Source organism: Arachis ipaensis, chromosome B10 (assembly GCF_059453495.1).
Source record: "Arachis ipaensis isolate K30076 ecotype BB chromosome B10, ASM5945349v1, whole genome shotgun sequence".
Lineage (NCBI taxonomy): Eukaryota > Viridiplantae > Streptophyta > Magnoliopsida > Fabales > Fabaceae > Arachis > Arachis ipaensis.
The window spans coordinates 23,574,604-23,597,233 of record NC_142435.1 but is presented as its reverse complement, the minus strand read 5'-3'; the positions used below and the strand labels follow the sequence as shown (position 1 = coordinate 23,597,233).

The following is a 22,630-nucleotide window of genomic DNA, read 5'->3' as shown; positions in this document are numbered from 1 at the left end:
TTGGAAAGTAGACATCCAGGGCTTTCCAAAAATATATAATAGTCCATACTTTGCCCGAGTTTTGATGATGCAAACTGGCATTCAAACGCCAACTTCTTGCCCTATTCTGAAGTTAAACGCCAGAAACAGGTTACAAACCAGAGTTAAACGCCACAAACAGGCTGCAACCTGGCGTTTAACTCCAAGAGAAGCCTCTACACGTGTAAAGCTCAATGCTCAGTCCAAGCACACACCAAGTGGGCCCCGGAAGTGGATTTCTGCACTATCTATCTTAGTTTACTCATTTTCTGTAAACCTAGGTCACTAGTTTAGTACAAAAACTACTTTTAGAGACTTACTATGTACCTTATGACATTTTACATCTGAATTTTGTATCTTCTACGGCATGAGTCTCTAAACTCCATGGTTGGGGGTGAGGAGCTCTGCTATGTCTCGATGGATTAATGCAATTACTTCTGTTTTCTATTCAATCATGCTTGTTTCTGTTCTAAGATACTCGCTCGTACTTAACCGTGATGAATCTGATGATCTGTGACACTCATCACCATTTTCAACCTATGAATGCGTGCCTGACAACCACTTTCGTTCTACCTTAGATTGAGTTTGTATCTCTTTAGTTCCTGGTTCACGAGTTTGATTGCCTCTCCTGACAACAGAGCATTCAAATCTATGGGATCAGGGTCTTCGTGGTATAGGCTAGAATTATTGGTGGCCATTCCTGAGATCCGGAAAGTCTAAACTTGTCTGTGGTATTTCGAATTGGATCTGGGATGGGGTGACTGTGACGAGCTTCAAACTCACGAGTGTTGGGCGCAATGACAGATGCAAAAGGATCAATGGATCCTATTCCAACATGAGTGAGAACCGACAGATGATTAGCCATGTACATGGACCCTTTTCACTGAGAGGACGGCTGGTAGCCATTGACAACAGTGATCCACCAACATACAACTTGCCATGGAAGGAGACCTGCGTGCGTGAAGAAGAAGACAGTAGGAAAGCAGAGATTCAGAAGACAGAGCATCTCCAAAACCTCAATCTGTTCTCCATTACTGCACAACAAGTATTATTTATTTTATGTTAATTATTCTTCATTAACCCAACCATTTTTATAATTAATTTCCTGACTAAGAATTACAAAATAACCATAGCCTGCTTCAAGCCGACAATCTCGGTGGGATCGACCCTTACTCACGTAAGGTATTACTTGGACGACCCAGTGCACTTGCTGGTTAGTGGTACGAGTTGTGAAAAGTGTGATTTACAATTCATGCACCAAGTTTTTGGAGCCGTTGCCGGGGATTGTTCGAGTTTGGACAATTGACGGTTTATTTTGTTGCTTAGATTAGGAAAAAATTTTCCTTTTGGTTTAGAGTCTTCCGTTTGAGTTTAGTTTTATATTTTAAGTTTGGTGTCCTTTATGTTTCTATTTTCTTAAAAATTTTTCAAAAGTTGCTCTTAGTGTTCATTTTGATATTCAAAGCTTCCTTGTTTGTCTTCTTTGTGTTGATCTAAAAATTTTAAGTTTGGTGTCATTTTTTCTGTTTTTTTCTTTCTTCATTAAATTCAAAAATATATTTTCCCTTTATTTTAATTGATTTTCGAATTCTGCCTTTAAAAAAAAAATTCAGATTTTTAATTTAAAACTTCTTATTTTATCTTATCTTAGTTTTGAAATTTCAAAATTCAAAATCTTTTTCAAAAATCATATCCAAAGTTTTTCAAATCTTCTTAATTAAGTAATTATTTCAGTTTTCGAATTTATTTTTTCTTTTTCTCTTTTAATTTTGAAATTTATATTTTAATTTCTAATTATTTCATGTTATCTTATTTTTTTATTTATTCGGTTTGCTTTTAATTAAATAAAAAAATTTATATTTTATTTGTAATTCACCTCAATTCTCTTTTCTCCATCATGGACCAAAGTGAAAATGAACAGTCTAGAAGGACTATGGGGTCATATGCTAACCCCATATGCTGTAAAAGATCAAGCTAAGAGGTGGTTAAATAACCAACCTACAGCAAGCATAAGAACATGAAAATAGTTATCAGACAAATTTCTGAATCAATATTTCCCTCCAAAAAGGATGACACAGCTAAGGCTGGACATCTAAGGGTTTAAACAAGAGGATGATGAATCCCTTTATAACGCCTGGGAGAGGTACAGAGAGATGCTAAGGAAATGTCCCTCTGAAATATTTTCAGAGTGGGTGCAGTTAGACATCTTCTACTACGGGCTTATAGAAAAAGCTCAGGTATCTCTAGACCACTCATCTGGTGGATCTATACACATGAGAAAGACTATTGAAGAGGCTCAAGAGCTTATTGATATAGTTACTAGAAATCAGTATCTGTACATAAGTAATGAGTCCTCCATGAAAGAAGAAGCTAAGGCAGTATCAACTGACTTTAGTCCTCAGGAACAAGTTACTGAATTCAATCAGCAATTATCTTCTATAACAAGGCAGTTAGCAGAATTTAAGGAGATGCTACAAGAAACCAAAAATGCTAACAAGGATATGAAATCACAATTGAATAAGACAAAATAGTAGTTATCAAAACAGATAACAGAGGATTGCCAAGCAGTTTAATTAAGAAGTGGAAAAACATTAAATACCTCAACTCAAAGCAGCAAAAAGCAAAGAAAAGAACAGCTGACAGAGGATGAGCAACCTGCTACCCAAAATCCCTCTGAGGATAGTAAGAGCCCAGAGAGGAATAAGTCTGGCATTCAAACGCCAGAAAAGGGTGAAAACTGGCGTTAAACGCCCAATGCATGTCCAATTTTGGCGTTCAAATGCCAGAAAAGGGTAGGAATCTGGCGTTCAACGCCTAATCCATGTCCAGTTCTGGCGTTCAAACGCCAGTGAGGGATCAGACACCTACAAGTGCTGATAATAACTCCCTCAAGAAGGCTTCTCAACCTGCCTCTGTAGGAAATAAACCTGCAGCAACTAAGGTTGAAGAATATAAAGCCAAGATGCCTTATCCTCAGAAACTCCGCCAAGCGGAACAGGATAAACAATTTGCCCGCTTTGCAGACTATCTCAAGACTCTTGAAATAAAGATTCTGTTTGTAGAGGCACTTGAGCAAATACCCTCTTATGCTAAGCTCATGAAAGAAATCTTAAGTCATAAGAAGGATTGGAGAAAAACAGAAAAAGTTTTTCTCACTGAAGAATGCAGTGCAGTCATTCTAACAAGCTTACCAGAAAAGCTTAAGGATCCCGAAAGCTTTATGATACCATGCACATTAGAGGGTACTTGTACCAAGACAACTCTATGTGACCTTGGGGCAAGTATCAATCTAATTCCTGCATCCACTATCAGAAAGCTTGGCTTGACTGAAGAGGTCAAACCAACCCGGATATGTCTTCAACTTACTGATGGCTCCATTAAATATCCATCAGGCATAATTGAGGACATGATTGTCAAGGTTGGGCCATTTGCCTTTCCCACTGACTTTGTAGTGCTGAAAATAGAGGAGCACAAGAGTGCAACTCTCATTCTAGGAAGACCTTTCCTAGCAACTGGATGAACCCTCATTGATGTCCAAAAAGGGGAAGTGACCTTGAGAGTCAATGAGGATGAGTTCAGGCTGAATGCTGTTGAGGCAATGAAGCATCCAGACACATCAAAAGACTGCATGAGTGTTGATATTATTGACTCCCTGGTAGAGGAGATCAACATGGCTGAGAGTCTCGAATCAGAGCTAGAAGACATCTTTAAAGATGTTCACCCAGATCTGGAGGAATCAGAGGAAATAAAAGAGCCTCTGAAAATTCCTCAGGAAGAGGAGAAACCTCCTAAACCCGAGCTCAAACCACTACCACCATCCCTGAAATATACTTTTTTGGGAGAAGGTGACACTTTTTCGGTGATCATAAGCTCTGTTTTAAATCCACAGGAAAAGAAAGCACTACTTCAAGTGCTAAGGACACACAAGACAGCTCTTGGGTGGTCCATAAGTGATCTTAAGGGCATCAACCCAGCAAGATGCATGCACAAGATCCTATTGGAAGACGATGCTAAGCCAATGGTTCAATCACAAAGGCGGCTAAATCCAGCCATGAAGGAGGTGGTGCAGAAAGAGGTCACCAAGTTACTGGAGGCTGGGATTATTTATCCTATTTCTGATAGCCCCTGGATGAGCCCTGTCCAAGTTGTCCCCAAAAAGGGAGGCATGACAGTGGTTCATAATGAAAAGAATGAACTGGTTCCTACAAGAACAGTTACAGGGTGGCGTTTGCGTATTGATTACAGAAGGCTCAATACAGCCACCAGGAAGGATCACTTTCCTTTACCATTCATAGACCAGATGCTAGAAAGACTAGCAGGTCATGAATACTACTGCTTTTTGGATGGCTATTCAGGTTACAACCAAATTGCAGTAGATCCTCAGCACCAAGAGAAAACAACATTCACATGTCCTTCTGGAGTGTTTGCCTACAGAAGGATGCCTTTTGGTCTGTGTAATGCACCTGTAACCTTTCAGAGGTGCATGCTCTCTATCTTCTCTGATATGGTAGAGAAATTTCTGGAAGTCTTCATGGATGACTTTTCAGTATTTGGAGACTCATTCAGCTCCGGCCTTGACCATTTAGCACTTGTTCTGAAAAGATGCCAAGAGACTAACCTAGTTTTAAACTGAGAAAAATGTCACTTTATGGTGACTGAAGGAATTGTCCTTGGGCATAAAATTTCAAACAAGGGAATAGAGGTGGATCAAGCCAAAGTGGAAGTAATTGAAAAATTACCTCCACCTGCCAATGTTAAGGCAATCAGAAGCTTTCTGGGGCATGCAGGATTCTATAGAAGGTTTATAAAGGATTTTTCAAAAATTGCAAAACTTCTGAGCAATCTGCTAGCTGCTGATACACCATTTGTGTTTGACACAGAGTGTCTGCAGGCATTTGAAACTCTGAAAGCTAAGCTGGTCACTGCACCAGTTATTTCTGCACCAGACTGGACATTACCATTTAAACTAATGTGTGATGCCAGTGACCATGCCATTGGTGCAGTACTGAGACAGAGGCATAAAAAGCTTCTGCATGTCATTTATTATGCTAGCCGTATTTTAAATGATGCACAGAAAAATTACACAACCACAGAAAAAGAGCTGCTTGCAGTGGTTTATGCCATTGACAAGTTTAGATCATACTTAGTAGGATCAAAAGTGATTGTGTACACTGACCATGCTGCTCTTAAATATCTACTTACAAAGCAGGATTCAAAACTCAGGCTCATAAGATGGGTGTTACTTCTGCAAGAGTTTGATATAGAAATAAGAGACAGAAAAGGGATAGAGAACCAAGTGGCAGATCATCTATCCCGAATAGAACTAGTAGAAGGGGCGTCCTCCCCCTCTATTGCGATCTCTAAAACCTTTTCAAATGAGCAATTATTTGTCATTCAGGAAACACCTTGGTTTGCAGACATTGCAAACTATAAAGCTGTAAGATTCATACCCAAAGAGTACAGCAGGCAGCAAATAAAGAAATTGATTTCTGATGCAAAGTACTACTTATGGGATGAACCATATCTCTTTAAGAGATGTGCAGACGGAATAATTCGTAGGTGTGTGCCTAAGGAAGAGGCACAGAAGATCTTATGGCATTGCCATGGATCACAATATGGAGGCCATTTCAGAGGTGAGCGAACAGCCACCAAGGTTCTCCAATGTGGCTGCTACTGGCTTACTCTCTATAGAGACTCCCGAGAGTTCGTACGAAATTGTGACAGTTGCCAGAGAGCTGTTAATATGCCTCATGGTTACGCCATGCCTCAACAAGGAATCTTGGAGATTAAGTTGTTTGATGTATGGGGTATTGACTTCATGGGGCCTTTCCCACCATTATACTCAAACACGTATATTCTGCTGGCAGTAGACTATGTATCTAAATGGGTAGAGGCAATTGCCACACCCACTAATGATACTACTAATGATACTAAGATAGTGCTGAAGTTCCTCCAAAAACATATCTTCAGCAGGTTTGGTGTCCCTAGAGTACTAATCAGTGATGGAGGCACTCATTTCTGCAATAAACAGCTTTACTCTGCTATGGTCCGATATGGAATTAGCCACAAAGTAGCAACTCCATATCATCCACAGACAAATGGGCAAGCTGAAGTCTCTAATAGAGAACTAAAAAGAATCCTGGAACAGACTGTAATTACCCGTAGAAGGGATTGGGCAAAAAGCTTGGATGATGCTCTGTGGACATACAGAACAGCATTCAAGACTCCTATAGGAACCTCTCCATACCAGCTTGTGTATGGCAAGGCCTATCATCTGCCCGTGGAACTGGAGCATAAGCCTACTGGGCAACCAGATTCCTAAACTTGGATGCTAAGTTAGCTGGAGAGAAGAGATTACTCCAGTTAAATGAGCTAGAGGAATTCAGACTCAATGCTTTCGAAAATGCAAAAATTTACAAGGAGAAAGCAAAAATGTGGCATGATAAGAAACTGTCATCCAGAGTCTTTGAACCAGGATAAAAGATTCTGCTGTTTAACTCTAGGCTCAGATTATTTCCCGGGAAACTGAACTCCTAGTGGAGGGGACCATATGTGATTACAAGTGTGTCACCATATGGCTATGTGGAGCATCAAGACATTGATTCTAATAAGAAGTTCATTGTTAATGGACAGAGAGTCAAGCATTATCTTGAAGGCAATGTTGAGCAAGAATGCTGAAAGTTGAGACTAGATTAAAAGCTCAGTAAGGTCCAGCTAAAGACAATAAAGAAGCACTTATTGGGAGTCAATCCAATTTTTACTTATCTATGTTAATTTTCTGTTTTCCATTTTTATTTATGTTTTCTTTAGGATGATGATCATGTGGAGTCACAAAAATCAAAGCAAAATCAAAAACAGTATTAAAAACAGCTCACCCTGGAGGAAGAGCTTACTGGCGTTTAAACGCCAGTAAGAAGCATCAGATTGGCGTTAAACGCCAGAAAAAAGCATCAAGCTGGCATTAAACGCCAGAAACAAGCTACAGTCTGGCATTAAATGCCAGAAACAAGCAGCAACCTGGCGTTTAACGTCAGGATTGCACTCTATGGGCGTTTTGCACGCCTAAATAGAGCAGGGATGATAAGTCCTTGACCCCTCAGGATCTGTGGACCCCACAAGATCCCCACCTACCCTACCCCTCTCTCTCTCTCTCTCTCTCTCTCTCTCTCCCACCTTTTCATAACACTCTTTCCCAAATACCCCTCACCACTCCTTCATTTTCACCCATTACAACCACTACTTCTACCCCTTGGCCGAACCACATATCTCCCTCCATCTCCTCCATTTTCTTCTTCTTCTACTACTTTCTTTCTTCTTTTGCTCGAGGACGAGCAAACCTTTTAAGTTTGGTGTGGTAAAAGCATTGCTTTTTTTTCATAACCATTAATGGCACCAAAGGCCGGAGAAACCTCTAGAAAGAGGAAAGAAAAGACAATTGCTTCCACATCCGAGTCATGGGAGAGGGAGAGATTCATCTCACAAGCCCATCACTAAGAAAAGGATGGAGCAAACAAGAGAGCCCACTCATGGACCTAAAGAAGATCATGAGGAAATTCCTCTTCATGAAATCCCTGAGATGCCTCGAGGGATGCACTTTCCTCCACAAAACTATTGGGATCAAATTAACACCTCCCTAGGAGAATTGAGTTCCAACATGGGACAACTAAGGGTGGAGCACCAAGAGCATTCTATCCTCCTCTATGAAATTAGAGAAGATCAAAGAGCTATGAGAAAGGAGCAACAAAGGCAAGGAAGAGACATTGAGGAGCTAAAGCACTCCATAAGATCTTCAAGAGGAAGAACTAGCCGCCATCACTAAGGTGGACCCGTTCTTTAATTTCCTTGTTCTTTATTTTTCTGTTTTTTGTTCACTATGCTCTATATTTATTCATGTTTGTGTCTTTATTACATGATCATTAGTGTTCAAGTGTCTATGTATTAAAGCTATGAATGTCCTATGAATCCATCACCTTTCTTAAATGAAAAATGTTTTAATTACAAAAGAACAAGAAGTACATGAATTTTGAATTCATCCTTGAGATTAGTTTAATTATTTTGATGTGGTGACAATCCTTTCTGCTTTCTGAATGAATGCTTGAACAGTGCATATGTCTTTTGAATTTGTTGTTTATGAATGTTAAAATTGTTGGCTCTTGAAAGAATAACGAAAAAGGAGAAATATTATTGATAATCTGAAAAATTATAAAATTGATTCTTGAAGCAAGAAAAAGCAGTAAAGAACAAAGCTTGCAAAAAAATAAAAAAATAAAAAAATAAAAAAATAAAAGAAAGAAAAAGGAAAAGCAAGAAGAAAAAGCCAATAGCTCTTTAAACCAAAAGGCAAGAGCAATAAAAGCCAGTAACCCTTTAAACCAAAAGGCAAGGGTAATAAAAAGGATCCAAGGCTTTGAGCATTAATGGATAGGAGGGCCCAAAGGAATAAAATCCTGGCCTAAGCAGCTAAACCAAGCTGTCCCTAACCATGTGCTTGTGGCGTGAAGGTGTCAAGTGAAAAGCTTGAGACTGAGCGGTTAAAGTCGTGATCCAAAGCAAAAAGAGTGTGCTTAAGAACCCTGGACACCTCTAATTGGGGACTCTAGCAATGCTGAGTTACAATCTGAAAGGGTTCACCCAGTCATGTGTCTGTGGCATTTATGTATCCGGTGGTAATATTGAAAAACAAAGTGCTTAGGGCACGGCCAAGACTCATAAAGTAGCTGTGTTCAAGAATCAACATACTGAACTAGGAGAATCAATAACACTATCTGAATTCTGAGTTCCTATAGATGGCAACCATTCTGAACTTCAAAGGATAAAGTGAGATACCAAAACTGTTCAGAGGCAAAAAGCTACTAGTCCCGCTCATCTAATTGGAGCTAAGTTTCATTGATATTTTGGAATTTATAGTATATTCTCTTCTTTTTATCCTATTTGATTTTCAGTTGCTTGGGGACAAGCAACAATTTAAGTTTGGTGTTGTGATGAGCGGATAATTAATACGCTTTTTGGCAATGTTTTTAGGTAGTTTTTAGTATGATTTAGTTTGTTTTTACTATGTTTTTATTAGTTTTTATGTAAAATTCACATTTCTAAAATTTACTATGAGTTTGTGTATTTTTCTGTGATTTCAGGCATTTTCTAGCTGAAATTGAGGGACCTGAGCAAAAATCTGATTCAGAGGCTCAAAAAGGACTACAGATGCTGTTGGATTTTGACCTTCCTAAACTCAAAATGGATTTTCTGGAGCCATAGAAACCCAATTGGTGCGCTCTCAATTGCGTTGGAAAGTAGACATCCAGGGCTTTCCAGAAATATATAATAGTCCATACTTTGCCCAAGTTTTGATGACGCAAACTGGCATTCAAACGCCAACTTCTTGCCCTATTCTGAAGTTAAACGCCAGAAACAGGTTACAAACCAGAGTTAAACGCCACAAACAGGCTGCAACCTGGTGTTTAACTCCAAGAGAAGTCTCTACATATGTAAAGCTCAATGCTCAGCCCAAGCACACACTAAGTGGGCCCCGAAAGTGGATTTATGCACTATCTATCTTAGTTTACTCATTTCCTGTAAACCTAGGTCACTAATTTAGTATAAAAACTACTTTTAGAGACTTACTATGTACCTTGTCACATTTTACATTTGAATTTTGTATCTTCTACGGCATGAGTCTCTAAACTCCATGGTTGGGGGTGAGGAGCTTTGTTGTGTATCGATGGATTAATGCAATTACTTCTGTTTTCTATTCAATCACGCTTGTTTCTGTTCTAAGATACTCGCTCGTACTTAACCGTGATGAATGTGATGATCCATGACACTCATCACTATTTTCAACCTATGAACACGTGCCTGACAACCACTTCCGTTCTACCTTAGATTGAGTGTGTATCTCTTTGGTTCCTGGTTCACGAGTTTGATTGCCTCTCCTGACAACAGAGCATTCAAATCTGTGGGATCAGAGTCTTCGTGGTATAGGCTAGAATTATTGGCGGCCATTCCTGAGATCCGAATAGTCTAAACCTTATCTGTGGTATTCCGAGTAGGATCTGGGATGGGATGACTGTGACGAGCTTCAAACTCACGAGTGTTGGGCGCAGTGACAGACGCAAAAGGATCAATGGATCCTTATTCCAACATGAGTGAGAACCGACAGATGATTAGCCATTTACATGGACCCTTTTCACTGAGAGGACGACTGGTAGCCATTGACAACGGGATCCACCAACATACAGCTTTCCATGGAAGGAGACCTGCGTGCGTGAAGAAGAAGACAGTAGGAAAGCAGAGATTCAGAAGACAGAGCATCTCCAAAACCTCAATCTGTTCTCCATTACTGCACAACAAGTATTATTTATTTTATGTTAATTACTATTCATAAACCCAACCATTTTTATTATTAATTTCTTGACTAAGAATTACAAAATAATCATAGCTTGCTTCAAGCCGACAATCTGGTGTGGTATTTGTAACCCACTAACTTACCGGCAAGTGCACCGGGTCGTACCAAGTAATACCTTACGTGAGTAAGGGTCGATCCCACGAGGATTGATGGATTAAGCAACAATAGTGTTTGATAGGATTAGTTAGACAAGCAGAAAAGAGTGTTTTGGTATTCAAAAAGCATTTAAGAATTTCCGAAAGCAAGCAGCAAATGAGTTGTGAAATATATATAGGAAAATAGTTAAGGTTTCAGAGTTATCTATTTTCTGGATTGACTTTTCTTATTAACTAATTTTAATCATGTAAGATTTAATTCATGGCAAACTATTTGTGACTAGATCCTAATTCCTTAGATCTTCCTAGTCTCCTCTAAAATTCATCAACTGCCAATTCCTTGATCAATTGATTCCAATTAGAGGGTGATGATCAAATTCCAGTTTATATGCCACAAGAATCCTAATTGTCCAAAAATAAAGGGATTATATGTCACGTATTCCTTTAAATACAAACAATTAGAAATTCAGGATAATATGTTTTCAAGCTATTGTTCAAGTAAAGAGCTTTTCCAAGTTATACAAGAACTCAATTAGAACATGGGTCATACTTCCGTTCCACCCAAATTCATAGAATAAAGAACGAAAACAATTATTGAAATATAAATCAAAACATGAATTAAAATAGAAAAATAATAATATCAATCCATACAATAGACAGAGCTCCTAACCTTAACAGTGGAGGATTAGTTGCTTATGGTAGAATGTTATGGAATACGGAATGTAAATTTGGAATAGGATGGGATCCTCCCCAGGACCTCCTTCAAAAGAGAGGTTTCTTCTCCCTTTTATAACTAATCCTAATAAATTTAAAATCTAATTTTTAAAATTAAAATAATATCTTTTCCTAGAATTCAGATTTGAATTTAAATCAAAATTAAATAAATAATCAAGTCTTCAATTGATGGGTGGGGACCACTTGTTTTGTCTATTCTGCAGCTTCTAATTTGTGTTTTCTGGGTTGAAAACTAGGTCAAAAAAGCCCAGAAATTGCCCCCAGCATTTTTCTATATTTTTTGCACGTGGCGCATGTCACGCGTACGCGTCGATGGTCTTTTCTGCGAGTCACGCGGACGCGTCGGTCACGCGCACGCATCGCTGTGCAAATCTTCAAATCACACGTACACATCAGTCACGCGTATGCGTCACTCCTCGCTGCCATCTCCTTTGATTCTTGTGCTGCAGAAACTCCATCAAATTCCGCCAAATGCCACCTAAAATAAACAAAATTGCAAAAGACTCAAAGTAGCATCCATATTGGCTAAAAAATAATTAATTCTTTATTAAACTCAACAAATTAGATGCAAATTCACTAGGAAAAGATAGGAAAGATGCTCACGCATCACAACACCAAACTTGAATTGTTGCTTGTCCTTGATGAGCGGATATTTTATACGCTTTTTAGGGATATTTTCATTATAGTTTTAGTAGGATTTAGCTGCTTTTTAGTATAATTTTATTAGTTTTTATGCAAAAAATCACATTTCTGAACTTTACTATGAGTTTGTGTATTTTTCTGTGATTTCAGGTATTTTCTGGCTGAAATTGAGGGATTTGAGTAAAAATCTGATTTAGGCTGAAAAAGGACTATAGATGCAGTTGGATTCTGACCCTGCTTCACGCAAAATAGATTTTCTCGAGCTACAAGAGTCCAAATGGCGCGCTCTCAATTGCGTTGGAAAGTAGACATCCAGGGCTTTCCAGAAATATATAATAGTCTATACTTTGTTCAAGGATAAATGACGTAAACTGGCGTTCACAAACAGGTTACAAGTTGGAGTTAAATGCCAGAAATAGGTTACAACCTGGCGTTTAACTCCAGAAACATCCTAGGCACGTGTAAAGCTCAAGTCTCAGCCCCAACACACACCAAGTGGGCTCCGGAAGTGGATTTCTGCACTATCTATCATAGTTTACTCATTTTCTGTAAACCTAGGTTACTAGTTTAGTATTTAAACAACTTTTAGAGACTTACTATGGACCTCATGACATTTTTACACGTTTTATCTTGTATTTCTGATGGCATGAGTCTCTAAACCCCATGGTTGGGGGTGAGGAGCTCTGCTGTGTTTTGATGAATTAATGCAATTACTACTGTTTTCCATTCAATCACGCTTGTCTCTATTCTAAGATATTCATTCGCACTTCAACCTGATGAATGTGATGATCCGTGACACTCATCATCATTCTCACCTATGAACGCGTGCCCGACAACCACCTCCGTTCTATCTGCAATAGCTTGAATAGGTATCTCTTGGTTTCTAATCTAAGATTGGAACCTTCGTGGTATAGGCTAGAATTATTGACGCCATTCCTAAGATCCGGAAAGTATAAACCTTGTATGTGGTATTTCGAGTAGGATCTGGGAAGGGATGACTGTGACGAGCTTCAAACTCACGAGTGCTGGGCGTAGTGACAGACGCAAAAGGATCAATGGATTCTATTCCAACATGAGTGAGAACCGACAGATGATTAGCCGTGCAGTGACAGCGCATTTGGACCATTTTCACTGAGAGGACGGATGGTAGCCATTGACAACGGTGATCCACTAACATACAGCTTGCCATGGAAGGAGACTAACGTGCGTGAAGAAGAAGACAGTAGGAAAGCAGAGATTCAGATGACGGAACATCTCCAAAACCTCAACCTGTTCTCCATTACTGCAAAACAAGTATTTATTTCATGTTCTTTTACTTTTTACAATTAAATCTGAGAATTATTGATATCCTGACTAAGAGTTACAAGATAACCATAGCTTGCTTCAAGCCGACAATCTCCGTGGGATCGACCCTTACTCACGTAAGGTATTACTTGGACGACCCAGTGCACTTGCTGGTTAGTTGTGCGGAATTGTAAAAGTGTGATTGTGATTTCGTGCACCAAGTTTTTGGCATCGTTGCCGGGGATTGTTCGAGTTTGGACAACTGACGATCTATTTTGTTGCTTAGATTAGGAAAAGTTTTTCTTTTTGGTTCAGAGTATAAAAACTTTTAAGTTTGGTGTCCTTTGTGTTTTAGTGTTCTTAAAAATTTTTCAAAAAAAAAAAGGGTTGTTTTTGGTGTTCATTGTGATATTCAAAGTTTTCCTGCTTGTTTTCGTTGTCTTGATCTAAAAAATTGTAAGTTTGGTGTCATTTTGTGGTTTTTCTCTTTCCTCATAAAATTTAAAATTCAAAAAATATATCCTTTCCTCTAATTGCTCATAATTTTTGAAAATTTAATCTTATTCTATTATTGTGATTTAAAAAATTTTAAGTTTGGTGTTTTCTTATTGAGGAAGTTTCAACATTTAAAAGTTTGAAATCATATCTTTTTCAAAACTCACTAACCACTTTCTCTCTCTTCAGTTTTCAAAAATCTTCACCCATTTTTCATTTATTTTATTCTAATTCATTTTAATTTCGAATATATATATATATATATATATATATATATATATATATATATATATTAAAATAAAATTTTTATCCACAGCAATTCCCTTTTTCCATCATAGACCAAAGTGGAATTGAACAGTCCAGAAGGACTCTGGGGTCTTATGCTAACCCCACTACTGCTGCATATGGGAGTAGTATCTGTATACCCTCCATCAAGGTAGGCAATTTTGAGCTAAATCCTCAGCTCATTGTCATGGTGCAGCAAAACTGCCAGTATTTCGATCTTCCACAGGAAGAACCTACTGAGTTTCTGGCACAATTCTTGCAAATTACTGACACAGTACGTGACAAGGAAGTGGATCAGGATGTATACAGGCTGTTACTGTTTCCATTTGCTGTAAAAGATCAAGCTAAAAGGTGGTTAAATAACCAACCCACAGCAAGCATAAGAACATGGAAACAGTTATCAGACAAATTCCTGAATCAATATTTCCCTCCAAAAAGGATGACACAGCTAAGGCTGGACATCCAAGGCTTTAAACAAGAGGATGATGAATCCCTTTATAATGCCTGGGAGAGATACAGAGGGATGCTAAGGAAATGCCCTTCTAAAATATTTTCAGAGTGGGTGCAATTAGACATCTTCTACTATGGGCTTACAGAAAGAGCTCAGATATCTCTAGACCACTCAGCTGGTGGATCTATACACATGGGAAAAACTATTGAAGAGGCTCAATAGCTTATTGATATAGTTGCTAGAAATCAGCATCTGTACATAAGCAGTGGGTCCTCCATAAAAGAAGAAGCCAAAGCAGTACCTACTGAACTTAGTCCTCCAGAACAAGTTGCTGAACTCAATCAACAATTGTGTTTTCTAACAAAACAGCTAGCAGAATTCAAGGAGATGCTACAAGACACTAAAAATGCTAATAAAAATATGGAAGCACAGTTGAATCAGACAAAACAACAGTTATCAAAGCAGATAACAGAAGAGTGCCAGACAGTTCAATTAAGAAGTGGGAAAATATTAAATACCTCACTTCAGAGCAGCAGAAAGCCAAGAAAAGAACAACTGACAGAGGATGAGCAAAATATTATCCAAAATCCCTCTGAGGACAGTAAGAGCCCAGAGAGGAATAACTCTGGCATTCAAACGCCAGAAATAGGTAAGAAGTTGGCGTCCAACGCCAATCAAGCTTCCAACCCTGGCATTCAAACGCCATTGAGGGATCAGACACACACAAGTGCTGATAACAACCCCTCTAAAATGTCTTCTCCAACCACCTCTGTAGGAAATAAACCTGCAGCAACTAAGGTTATGAAATACAAAGCCAAGATGCCTTATCCTAAAAACTCCGCCAAGAGGAGTGATGAGCGGATAATTTATACGCTTTTTGGCATTGTTTTTAGTATGTTTTTAGTAGAATCTAGTTACTTTTAGGGATGTTTTCATTAGTTTTTATGTTAAATTCACATTTCTGGACTTTACTATGAGTTTCTGTGTTTTTCTGTGATTTCAGGTATTTTCTGGCTGAAATTGAGGGACTTGAGCAAAAATCAGATTCAGAGGTTGAAGAAGGACTGCTGATGCTGTTGGATTCTGACCTCCCTGCACTCAAAATGGATTTTCTGGAGCTACAGAACTCAAACTGGCGCTCTTCCAATTGCGTTGGAAAGTAGACATCCAGGGCTTTCCAGAAATATATAATAGTCCATACTTTGGCCGAATTTAGACGACGTAAAAGGGCGTTGAACAATAGTTCTATGCTGCTGTCTAGAGTTAAACGCCAGAAACAAGTCACAAACCAGAGTTGAACGCCAGAAATACGTTACAACCTGGCGTTCAACTCCAGAAAGAGCCTCTGCACGTGTAACATTCAAGCTCAGCCCAAGCACACACCAAGTGGGCCCCGGAAGGGGATTTATGCATCAATTACTTACTTCTATAAACCCTAGTAACTAGTTTAGTATAAATAGGACTGTTTACTATTTTATTAGATATCTTTAGAACATCCTGGATTGTATTTTTTTGATCCTGTGATCACGTCTTGGGGGCTGGCCATTCAGCCATGGCTGGACCTTTCACTTATGTATTTTTAACGGTAGAGTTTCTGCACTCCATTGATTAAGGTGTGGAGCTCTGCTGTTCCTCAAAGATTTATGCAAAGTGCTACTGTTTTCTATTCAATTCAACTTATTCCGCTTCTAAGATATTCATTCGCACTTCAACCTGAATGTGATGAATGTGACAATCATCATCATTCCCTATGAACACGTGCCTGACAACCACTTCCGTTCTACCTTAGATTGAATGAGTATCTCTTGGATCTCTTAATCAGAATCTTCGTGGTATAAGCTAGATTGATGGCGGCATTCATGAGAGTCCGGAAAGTCTAAACCTTGTCTGTGGTATTCCGAGTAGGACTCTGGGATTGAATGACTGTGACAAACTTCAAACTCGCGAGTGCTGGGCGTAGTGACAGATGCAAAAGGAGGGTGAATCCTATTCCAGTATGATCGAGAACCTCAGATGATTAGCCGTGCTGTGACAGAGCATTTGGACCATTTTCACAAGAGGATAGGATGCAGCCATTGACAAGGGTGATGCCTCCAGACGATTAGCCATGCAGTGACAGTGCATCGGACCATTTTCCAGAGAGGATTAAAAGTAGCCATTGACAACGGTGATGTCCTTACATAAAGCCAGCCATGGAAAGGAGTAGGATTGATTGGATGAAGACAGCAGGAAAGCAGAGGTTCAGAGGAACGAAAGCATCTCTATACGCTTATCTGAAATTCTCACCAATGAATTACATAAGTATTTCTATCCCCTTCTATTTATCTTTTAATTATCTAATTATCTAATCCAATCACATTTGAATCCGCCTGACTGAGATTTACAAGGTGGCCATAGCTTGCGTCAAGCCAACAATCTCCGTGGGATCAACCCTTACTCACGTAAGGATTATTACTTAGACGACCCAGTGCACTTGCTGGTTAGTTGTATCGAAGTTGTGAATGAAAAACGATTTATTAAGACGTGCGTACAGAGTTTTTGGCACCGTTGCCTGAGATCACAATTTCGTGCACCAAGTTTTTGGCGCCGTTGCCGGGGATTGTTCGAGTTTGGACAACTGACGGTTCATCTTGTTGCTCAGATTAGGTAATTTTCTTTTTTGTTTTATTTTCAAAAAGTTTTCAAAAATATTTCAAAAAAATTTTCCCCTTTATTTTCAAAAAAATTTTAAAATAAATGTTTTCAAAAATATAATTTTCTTCAGAATTTTTAAGAATGAATTCTAGTGTTTCATGAAGCATGTTGAAGCCTGGCTGGCTGTAAAGCCATGTCCAATTCTTCTGGATAGGGAATGTCAGGCGTGTCATGTCTGAGTTACATACTAAAGCTTGGCTGGCTATTAAGCCATGCCTGACCCTTTGATTGGAGCTTTAGACTAAAGAGCATAAGATTCCTGGAATTCATATTAAAAATTTTGAAATCCTTATTTTTCTTTTTCAAAATGATTTTCGAAAAAAAAATTTAAAGAAAATAAAAAAATTATAAAATCATAAAAAAAAAAATATTCCATGTTTCTCGTTTGAGTCTTGAGTCAAGTTGAAAGTTTGGTGTCAATTGCATATTCATCTTGCATTTTTCAAAAATTCATGCATTCATAGTGTTCTTCATGATCTTCAAGTTGTTCTTGGTAAGTCTTCTTGTTTGATCTTGATGTTTTCTTGTTTTGTGTCTTTTCTTGTTTTTCATATGCATTCTTGCATTCATAGAGTCTAAACATGAAAGATTTCTAAGTTTGGTGTCTTGCATCTATTCTTTGCATATAAAAATTTTCAAAAATAAGTTCTTGATGTTCATCATGATCTTCATAGTGTTCTTGGTGTTCATCTTGACATTCATAGCATTCTTGCATGCATTCATTGTTTTGATCTAAAATTTTCATGCATTGAGCATTTTTAGTATTTTTCTCTCTCATCATTAAAAATTCAAAAATAAAAAAAATATCTTCCCCTTTTTCTCTCTCAAAATTTCGAAAATTAGATTTGACTTTTTCAAAAATTTTTAAAATTTAGTTATTTCTTATGAGTCAAATTAAATTTTCAATTTAAAAATCTTATCTTTTTCAAAAATCAAAACTTTTTCATTTTTCTTAGTTATTTTTGAAAATTTTAAAAATATTTTTCAAAAATTTTTTTCTTATCTTTACCACATAATTTTCGAAAATAACATCATCAATTAATGTTTTGATTCAAAAATTTCAAGTTTGTTACTTGTTTGTTAAGAAAGACTCAAACTTTGAGTTCTAGAATCATATTTTGTGATTTCTTGTGAATCAAGTCATTAATTGTGATTTTAAAAATCAAATCTTTTTCAAAACTAATTTCAATCATATCTTTTCAAAAATATCTTCTTACCTTATCTTTTTCAAAAATTTGATTTCAAAATATCTTTTCTAACTTCCTATCTTCTTATCTTTTCAAAATTGATTTTCAAATTTGTTTCAACTAACTAACTAACTTTTTGTTTGTTTCTTATCTTTTTCAAAACTACCTAACTAACTCTCTCTCTCTCTCTAATTTTTGAAAATATCTCCCTCTTTTTCAAAATTTCTTTTTAATTAACTAACTATTTTAATTTTTTATTTTAAAATTTTTGAAAATTACTAACCTTTTTCAAAAACTATTTTCGAAAATCACTAACTCTTTTTCAAAAATCATTTTCGAAAACCCTCTTTCTCTCTCATCTCCTTCTATTTTATTTATTTATTTACTAACATCTCTTCCTCACTCACCTAAGGGAACCTCTACACCTGGGCAAAAAGGATCCCTATTATTATTATTTTTCTGTTCCCTCTTTTTCATATGAGCAGGAGCAAGGACAAGAACATTCTTGTTGAAGCAGATCCAAAACCTGAAAGGACTCTGAAGAGGAAACTAAGAGAAGCTAAATTACAACAATCCAGCAAGCACCTTTCAGAAATTTTCGAACAGGAAGAGGACATGGCAGCCGAAAATAATAATAATGCAAGGAGGATGCTGGGTGACTTTACTGCACCTAATTTTAATTTAATGGAAGAAGCATCTCCATCTCTGCCATTGGAGCAAACAATTTTGAGCTGAAGCCTCAATTAGTTTCTCTGATGCAGCAGAACTGCAAGTTTCATGGACTTCCATCTGAAGATCCTTTTCAGTTCTTAACTGAATTCTTGCAGATATGTGATACTGTTAAGACTAATGGAATAGATCCTGAAGTCTACAGGCTCATGCTTTTCCCTTTTGCTGTAAGAGACAGAGCTAGAGTGTGGTTAAACTCTCAACCCAAAGATAGCCTGAACTCTTGGGATAAGCTGGTCAAGGCTTTCTTAGCCAAGTTCTTTCCTCCTCAAAAGCTGAGCAAGCTTAGAGTGGATGTTCAAACCTTCAGACATAAAGAAGGTGAATCCCTCTATGAAGCTTGGGAGAGATATAAGGAACTGACCAAAAAGTGTCCTTCTGACATGCTTTCAGAATGGACCATCCTGGATATATTCTATGATGGTCTGTCTGAATTAGCTAAGATATCATTGGATACTCCTGTAGGTGGATCCATTCACCTAAAGAAAACGCCTGTAGAAGCTCAAGAACTCATTGACATGGTTGCTAATAACTATTTCATGTACACTTCTGAAAGGAATCCTGTGAGTAATGGGACGCCTATGAAGAAGGGAATTCTTGAAATTGATACTCCGTTCTTGAAATTGATACTCTGAATGCCATATTGGCTCAGAATAAAATATTGACTCAGCAAGTCAATATTATTTCTCAGAGTCTGAATGGAATGCAAGCTGCATCCAATAGTACTCAAGATGCATCTTCTGAAGAAGAAGCCTATGATCCTGAGAATTCTGCAATAGCAGAGGTAAATTATATGGGTGAACCTTATGGAAACACCTATAACCCCTCATGGAGAAATCACCCAAATTTCTCATGGAAGGATCAACAAAAGCCTTAACAAGGCTTTAATAATGGTGGAAGAAATAGGTTTAACAGTAGTAAACCTTTTCCATCATCCACTCAGCAATAGACAGAGAATTCTAAGCAGAATCCATCTAGCTTAGCAAACTTAGTCTCTGAACTATCTAAGGCCACTGTAAGTTTCATGAATGAAACAAGGTCCTCCATTAGAAATTTGGAGGCACAAGTGGGCCAGCTGAGTAAAAGGATCACTGAAATCCCTCCTAGTACTCTCCCAAGCAATACAGAAGAAAATCCAAAAGGAGAGTGCAAGGCCATTGACAAAGTCAACACGGCCGAACCTGGAGAGGAAGGGGAGGACGTAAATCCCAGTGAGGAAGACCTCCTGGGACGTCCAGTGATCAATAAGGAGTTTCCCTCTGAGGAACCAAAGGAATCTGAGACTCATCTAGAGAACATAGAGATTCCATTGAACCTCCTTATGCCATTCATGAGCTCTGATGAGTATTCCTCTTCTGAAGAGAATGAGGATGTTACTAAGGAGCAAGTTACCAAGTACCTTGGTGCAATCATGAAGCTGAATGCCAAATTATTTGGTATTGAGACTTGGGAAGATGAACCTCCCTTGTTCACCAATGAACTGAGTGATCTGGATCAACTGACATTGCCTCAGAAGAAACAGGATCCTGGAAAGTTCTTAATACCTTGTACCATAGGCACCATGACCTTTGAGAAGGCTCTATGTGACCTTGGGTCAGGTATAAACCTCATGCCCCTCTCTGTAATAGAGAAACTGGGAATCTATGGGGTGCAAGCTGCTAAAATCTCATTAGAGATGGCAGACAATTCAAGAAAACAGGCTTATGGACAAGTAGAGGACGTGTTAGTAAAGGTTGAAGGCCTTTACATCCCTGCTGATTTCATAGTCCTGGATACTGGGAAGAATGATGATGAATCTATCATCCTTGGAAGACCCTTCCTAGCCACAGCAAGAGCTGTGATTGATGTTGACAGAGGCAAACTAGTCCTTCAATTGAATGAGGACTCCCTTGAGTTTACAACTCAAGGTTATCCTTCTGTAAACATGGAAAAGAGGCACAGTAAGCTTCTCTCAAAACAGAGTCAACCAGAGCCCCCAAAGTCAAACTCTAAGTTTGGTGTTGGGAGGCCACAACCAAACTCTAAGTTTGGTGTTGAACTCCCATATCCAAACTCTAAGTTTAGTGTTGGGGAGTCTCAATAATGCTCTGAACATCTGTGAGGCTCCATGAGAGCCCACTGTCAAGCTATTGACATTAAAGAAGCGCTTGTTGGGAGGCAACCCAATTTTTATCTAATTTTTATTTTCATGGTTTTTTATGTTTTATTAGGTTCATGATCATGTGGAGTCACAAAATAAATATAAAAATTGAAAACGGAATCAAAAATAGTAGAAGAAAAATCACACCCTGGAGGAAGACCTTACTGGCGTTTAAACGCCAGTAAGAAGCATCTGGCTGGCGTTCAACACCAGAACAGAGCATGGTTCTGGCGCTGAACGCCCAAAATGGGCAGCATCTGGGCGTTTGAACGCCAGAATTGCACCCTGGAGAAGAGCTGGCGCTGAACGTCCAGAACAAGCATGGTTCTGGCGTTCAACGCCAGAAATGGGCAACAAATGGGTGTTCAACGCCCAGAACAAGCACCAATCTGGCACTGAACGCCCAGAGTTGTGTGCAAGGGCATTTTGCATGCCTAATTTGGTGCAAGATTGTAAATCCTTGAACACCTCAGGATCTGTGGACCCCACAGGATCCCCACTTACCTCCACTCACTTCTTCTCACCCCTCTTTCACACAATCCCATAAACACTCTTCCCCAAAACTCTTCACCAATCACCTCAATCTCTCTTCCCTATCACCACTTCACCACTCACATCCATCCACTCTTCCCCATACACCTACCTCATAAACTCCACCTACCTTCAAAATTCAAAATCAATTTCTCACCCAAAATCCACCCTTATGGCCGAACCTTACCCCCCTCCCTTCCCTATATATAGCCCTCCATTCTTCCTCATTTTCATACAACACAACCCTCTCTTCTCTTCTTGGCCGAATACACCACTCCCCCCTCTCCTCCATATTTTCTTCTTCTTCTTCATATATTCTTTCTTCTCTTTCTCGAGGACGAGCGATATTCTAAGTTTGGTGTGGTAAAAGCATAAGCTTTTTGTTTTTCCATTACCATTGATGGCACCTAAGACCGGAGAATCCTCTAGAAAAGGGAAAGGGAAGACAAAAGCTTCCACCTCCGAGTCATGGGAGATGGAAAGATTCATCTCCAAAGCTCATCAAGACCACTTCTATGATGTTGTGGCCAAGAAGAAGGTGATCCCCGAGGTCCCTTTCAAGCTCAAGAGAAATGAGTATCCGGAGATCCGACATGAAATCCAAAGAAGAGGTTGGGAAGTTCTAACAAACCCCATCCAACAAGTCGGCATCCTAATGGTTCAAGAGTTCTATGCCAATGCATGGATCACTAGGAACCATGATCAAAGTAAGAACCCGAACCCAAAGAATTATCTCACCATGGTTCGGGGGAAATACTTAGATTTTAGTCCGGAGAATGTAAGGTTGGCATTTAACTTGCCTATGATGCAAGGAGATGCACGCCCCTACACTAGAAGGGTCAACTTTAATCAAAGGTTGGACCAAGTCCTCATGGACATATGTGTGGAAGGAGCTCAATGGAAGATTGACTCCAAAGGCAAGCCGGTTCAACTAAGAAGATTGGA

The 22,630-nt window shown here is 38.6% G+C and overlaps 1 non-coding gene across 1 annotated transcript; it reads right to left on the bottom strand.

The window, feature by feature from the left end:
• Nucleotides 1–19,295: 19,295 nt before the first annotated feature.
• On the bottom strand, nucleotides 19,296–19,403 carry LOC148579420 (small nucleolar RNA R71). Its single transcript, XR_015894206.1, has one exon. It is a non-coding gene; the product is annotated as a small nucleolar RNA R71 (small nucleolar RNA).
• Nucleotides 19,404–22,630: the final 3,227 nt, after the last annotated feature.